The following is a 5,976-nucleotide window of genomic DNA, read 5'->3' as shown; positions in this document are numbered from 1 at the left end:
CTATTGTGGATACGATAGTTGTAGAATTGAAAATGGAAGACATTGCTGTGGTTCAAGAATTTTCGGATGTTTTTCCAAAGGAATTCCTAGGTCTACCGCCAGAAAGAGAAGTTAGCACCCGGGACAGAGCCAATCTTTAAGGCTCTTTACCGGATGGCATTATTTGAGTTGAAAGAACTGAAGGTGCAGATGCAAGAGTTATTGGATAAGGGGTTTATTCGTCCTAGTGCATTGCCTTAGGGAGCACCAGTTTTGTTTGTAAAGAAGAAAGATGGTTTGTTGCGTCTGTGCATCGACTATCAGCAACTCAATTAGGTAACGATCAAGAATAAGTATCCACTGTCGAGGATTGACAACTTATCTGATCAGCTTCAAGTGTCGATTTTCTCGAAGATCGACTTGAGGATATGATATCACCAGTTGAGGATTAGGCGGCAAAGACCGCTCGAGTAGGCAAAAGCTACGTAGATAAGCGTCGAAAGTCTTTGGAATTCCAAGTTGGTGATCACGTTTTCTTAAAGGTATCACTAATGAGGGAACTTCACGCTTTGGTAAGAAAGGAAACTAAGTCCGAGGTACGTAGGTTCGTTTGAGATTCTTGAAAGACTGGAAACCTAGCATATTGTCTTGCGTTGCTGCTGAAATTAGCGGAAGTGCATGACGTCTTTTACATGTCAATTTAAGGAAGTATGAGCTTGACTCAACCCACGTGCTCAATTTCGAGGAATGGACGTTGATGACCATGTGTCATATGTTGAAAGCCCGATTCAGATTGTGGATCATAAAGAGAAAGTTTTGCGATACAAAGACCATTCCATTGGTCAAAGTGGTCTAGCAACACTACAAAGATCAAGGAGCAACATGAGAGACTGAAGAATCGATGAGACAGTTGTACCCTCACCTATTTGAGAGGGTTCTATAATGGTTTAAATTTCGAGGAAGAATTTTTTATAAGAGGGAAAGAGTTGTGACATCCTAAATTTTCAACTCGTTTTCTACTGAATTAATCGGAAATTTCGCCTATAGGGTTGTTCTCGAGCTGATCACTCTCGAGATAACTAAACTAGTTGGGTATGCCATTGTAGCACCCCCGACCCCCGATCCGTTAGGGTCACCACAGTGCTTGTCACTCATTCTACTACATACCGTAAAGGTAATTTTTTTAAAAAAAAAAAAAAAGTGTAACCATAGTTTATAGGGTTGATTAATAGAATACTTTTCCATTTATTAATATTTTTTGTAAAGGTCCCAGCATAGTTCATTCATGAGAGGAAGCATAAACGTATCTCACCATTTCTCACTTCAATAACCATAATGCAATGCACACCACCTACGCTCCAAATGAAAAGACAAAGTCAAGTCACTTTTATTTATATTTTCACGATGGACATTTCGATTTGATACAGCAAAAAGGCCAAGATTCTCAACTATACTTGGCTATAACCCAAAAGAGAACTCGACCCTATATGAAACATGTATATCCCTCCATTGACAAAAGTCAGCTATCCCCAAAAAGAAAACGTCAGCTCCCACCAATCATCCGTGCCATCACACCCAACCCAGTGCATCGGGCGGCGGCGGCGGTAGCATCCCTAGCATCACCCCATTGCGTCGAACGTGAATGGACAAAAACTCTTGGACAATAGGGCCATCAACTGAATCAACGTCGTACATCATCAATACTCGGACTCGGACATACTCCAGACCAGGTATACTAATACAAGAATGCTCGGTGCACTCCACCTCAACGTCAGTAGGTATGCCATAGAAGGTACCACGCACAGCTGGTGAAAGAGGTATCTTTCTAATCTGAAATGTTAATCCCCAAAAGAGGTGAGTAAAACCACTCAGCAGTAAAGATCCACCAAACTACACAGTGCATCAAACATAACAATCAAGGTATCATGAATAAAACACATATCATTCATGCATTCAAGCATACCCTCACCTTGTAGCCATGCATATATCATCATGCAACTTGTACCTATATCATCAAGCAGCCATACATATATCATCATGCAACGTGCACATATCATCATGCACTCCAGGCTTGCCTTCCCATGAAGTTCATACCGTGCACATGATTCAATTCTCGATCTTTATCTTTCAATTAGATTACATCATTTTTTTTCTTTCCAAGGACCAATGTTTGCATCCCTCAATTTATCGCTTTCGCATCCAACCTAGCATCGCGAGGAACCTCCGCGCACACACCTCCGGGCATCCGGTACACACATCGGGCATCTCGTACCAACTAGCATCACGAGGTATCCCCCCAGCACACACCTCCGAGGCTCTCGGCACACACCTCCAGGCATCCCGAAACTCATGAGGACATCCGTCACACACACTCCGGGCATCCCAATACTCCCGGGGCATCGTTGGCTCACACCACTGACGGTTTTATTATTATCTCAATTTCAACATGGTATTTGATGCGACAATTTTCAAAGGTCTCAACCAGCATTTGATGTCATATAACATGCCACATCTCATTACATATGCAGCATAATCAACCACTCAAGACATCATATCACATGGAACAATTTCATTTATTTTTGAAAATACACCAAATTTCGGATGAAAACAGATTGCACTCCTTTGGTCATAATTCTAAAAAAAATAGTAAAATGCCTTATTAAATTCTAAAAATTTGGCATGTTATAAAAAAAATCTAGAGGAAAGTATTCCGTGAAGAACACCATATCATAATAACATCACACAAATCAATACAATCCACGCATCGCAGTCCTTAAAATTTCGGAATATTGCCATACACAGTTTCATTCACAAATTCGGTAAAAATCTTAAATCAGCTCCAAAACTTCTGAAATTTTTATATGTTATATAAAAGGTCCAGAAGTAAATATTTCATGTAGAATTTGAAATCATATTTATGATAGATTAAAAACTATAATCACCGTAGCCGTCTCTAACCCTCGGCAAACATTCCCAGATCTGACCATTTCAAATAAAATCATTTCAACTACCTAAACTCATCAATTTCTTCTAAAATTTTATTATATTACTCATTAACATGTAATCTTCAACTTTCATTCAGAACACGAAATCAAATTTCAACCGGAGAATTTTATAAAATTCACAAAATCACACTAAGTCAGCATTACGATTTTCAGATCTGACTTCTTCAAAGAAAAATATTTTCACCGGTCTATACTTGTTCATTTATTCTGAAATTTTGATATGTTACTCTCCAAGAAGTTATATACAACTTTCATCAAGGAGTCGAAATAATATTCCAACTAAAAAGTCGCATGCAGCTTTCAATTTCATCAAAGGTTGGACTGCCTTCCTAGAAAACAGAATGCAAGGCTACCCTATTTCTCCCTAGAGCTTCAAATTTCTTCACTTCTACCACAACGAAAGTTATTTATCCCTTACAACACCTATCACAGCAAGCAAAGGTTAGGATTTTGGACTCTACTTGCCTCAAATCCGTGCACGAACACAGCGACAAATGACTGGCAAGGCGGCGAACGAACGGCGGCGACTAGGCGCGAACTCCTCCTCCTTCTTCCTCCTCTTCTCTCGCACGCTCACTCTCTTTCTCTCTTCATTTCTTTCTCTTGGACGACCACTCTCTCTCTCTTTCTCTTTCTCTTGTGCGACCCCCTCTCTCTCCCTTTCCTCGCTTAATCCACCCCCTTCTTCTTTCTTCCCCCTCATGATTAGCTTGTAATCATTTCTTTGCATGCAAGTGACACTTGCTAATTTCCATGCAAGATGGGCTCTATCCGGCTGGGCTTGGGCCAGCCTTGGTCGACAGCAGCTCCTCTCCCTTTGGGCTTCGTGGGCCAAGCCCAAATGCCCAAATGGTGGGGTTGATCTTGGGCCAATAAAATTCAACCCACTCTTCTAATTTTCCTTTTAATCATCACCTAATTACCCATCATATAAATACTTAATTTACCTTATTCTCTTGGCTATAAAACTTGAAATCATAAATCAATAAATTCCACCTTATAAAACACATGGCCAATAATAGAATTTTCTTTCCAATCAAATAATTATCCTTTAAAAGCTTGGCCATAAATCTTATTGCAAATCATGGATCAAATGGCTACAATACAACTTGATGGTACTTCCATCACCTATTCATAGGCCATAATGTATCTGGAGGTTGCCATGAATTTTGGGATGCCGTAGCCATTAAGGAATTTTAAGGTAATAGACTTGAGAATTTGACCAGGAATCGATTTCTCGACCGTGCTCATCTTTAGAGGCCATTACAGCACAGTTAAAAATCGATTTGAGATCAGAGATAAGTCAATTCGACTGAGATGTGCGGTCGATCATGGGTGACTCCACTAAATTGGAAAATTCTCGTCGATTGGCACTAATTTGATTTTCTTGTCGTTTTGGTACCCTGTGTCCATAATTGAATTATTGAGATTTTCGCGACAACCAAGAGTCGCTAATGTGTCGAAAAGTGCGTTCATTGTGGCTCGATAAAATTGTCCACGGGTCATTTGCCCTAAAAAGTTGGAAAACTACCCGATAGTTTAGATCTCACTAAAAACACACCGAAATGGAAATTAACGCCAATTCAAGTCCGATTTTAGAAATTGAAGATTCTGTCATGTCACAATAAATTCTAGAACCCACGACTCAATCTTAGAAATTTTTTTTGACAACCGAGACTTTTTGGGAAAAAGTTGGTTTAAGACCGTTTTGTGCAGAAAAGGCTGGGGAGTGTTTTTGATTTCAAATTTGAGATGCAAGATGGATTCTTGGGTGAGGAAAATTATCAATTGAGGCATTGAGGTATCAATTGATTTTGTATAGCCGGGCCGTCGAGGTGGAATTGAAGTGGACCAAGCAACCAATGAAGCCATTTCACTTCAAATTCGTGTGCCCATTTCCCTAGCCATTTTGACCATTTGAGAGGTTGTTAGGCATGCATGGGTGGCTCCATGACAACCATGGATTGCTTCTTGGACAAGTTTGTAGGGGACAATTTGGTAGAAAAAGTTCGCCAAGGGACCCTCCACCCTCATCTCTATTCTCTCTCTCTCTCTCTTTCTCACCCCATAGCCAGCCAAACCCTCTCCTCTCCCTCCATTCTCAATGCCACTAGTAGCTAGAGAAGAAGACAGCAGCCCATCGCCACCTAGAACACCGGAGTCGCATGCCGTCACTGTCCATGCGCGTGCCACCAATTGCGCACCGTCTATTCCTCTCCACCCAGCCATGCTATCCAGCAGCTCCCTCTTACCGTTCCAGCCTTGTTTAGCCATTGCAAAAGGCTGAGGAAGTCCCAAGCCACCGGTTTGGACCGAGACCACCCGTTGTCCATCCCCGAGCTTTGGTGCCACTTTAGCTTTGTTTTCCTTCTATTTTGCAGCAAGAGCAGAGAGTTGAGAAGTGGGTTTCACAGCCACTTCTAGACCCGTTTTGAGGTGCTTGTGGGCCCCTGACCTTAGGCCCGTTTGGAGAAAAACGTCTCCTATGACATTCCGACGTTTCAATCCGAGCGGATTGTTAAACGGGTGAGTTTAACTCACTAATCCTTACTTAGTTTGCTAATGATGCTTAAGAGTTGATTAGTGTTAATTAAGCATGATTATGTGGTTAGATTAGTTTAGAACAAATAAATGATGCATATTAGGTGGTTAGACTTAGTATTTAGCAAGTAGAGAGCTTCTATTATTTATGGAACGAACCTCAAGATTTTTCCCGGTTTGTCTCAGCTTCCAATTAGGCATTACGGGCCTAAATTGGATTTATTGTATTTATTTAATAATCATTGAAATTAATTATTTATTTATTTATTTATCGGAAATTAGGCAATGTTAGCCGACGACCGGAATTTTATGCTGATTGTCGTGGTGCAGTCCGTTTATTTAATTAAGCTTTATTTTGTGCTGAAATGAATTATTTGTGAAATTAGGATTTATTTCCTAAATTAAATAATTTTGGTTATTAATTGAAAAATAACCGTGTATCGGTTGCTAA

The sequence above is a fragment of the Eucalyptus grandis genome, chromosome 6 (assembly GCF_016545825.1).
Source record: "Eucalyptus grandis isolate ANBG69807.140 chromosome 6, ASM1654582v1, whole genome shotgun sequence".
Taxonomy (NCBI): domain Eukaryota; kingdom Viridiplantae; phylum Streptophyta; class Magnoliopsida; order Myrtales; family Myrtaceae; genus Eucalyptus; species Eucalyptus grandis.
This window is presented reverse-complemented; position numbering follows the sequence as displayed.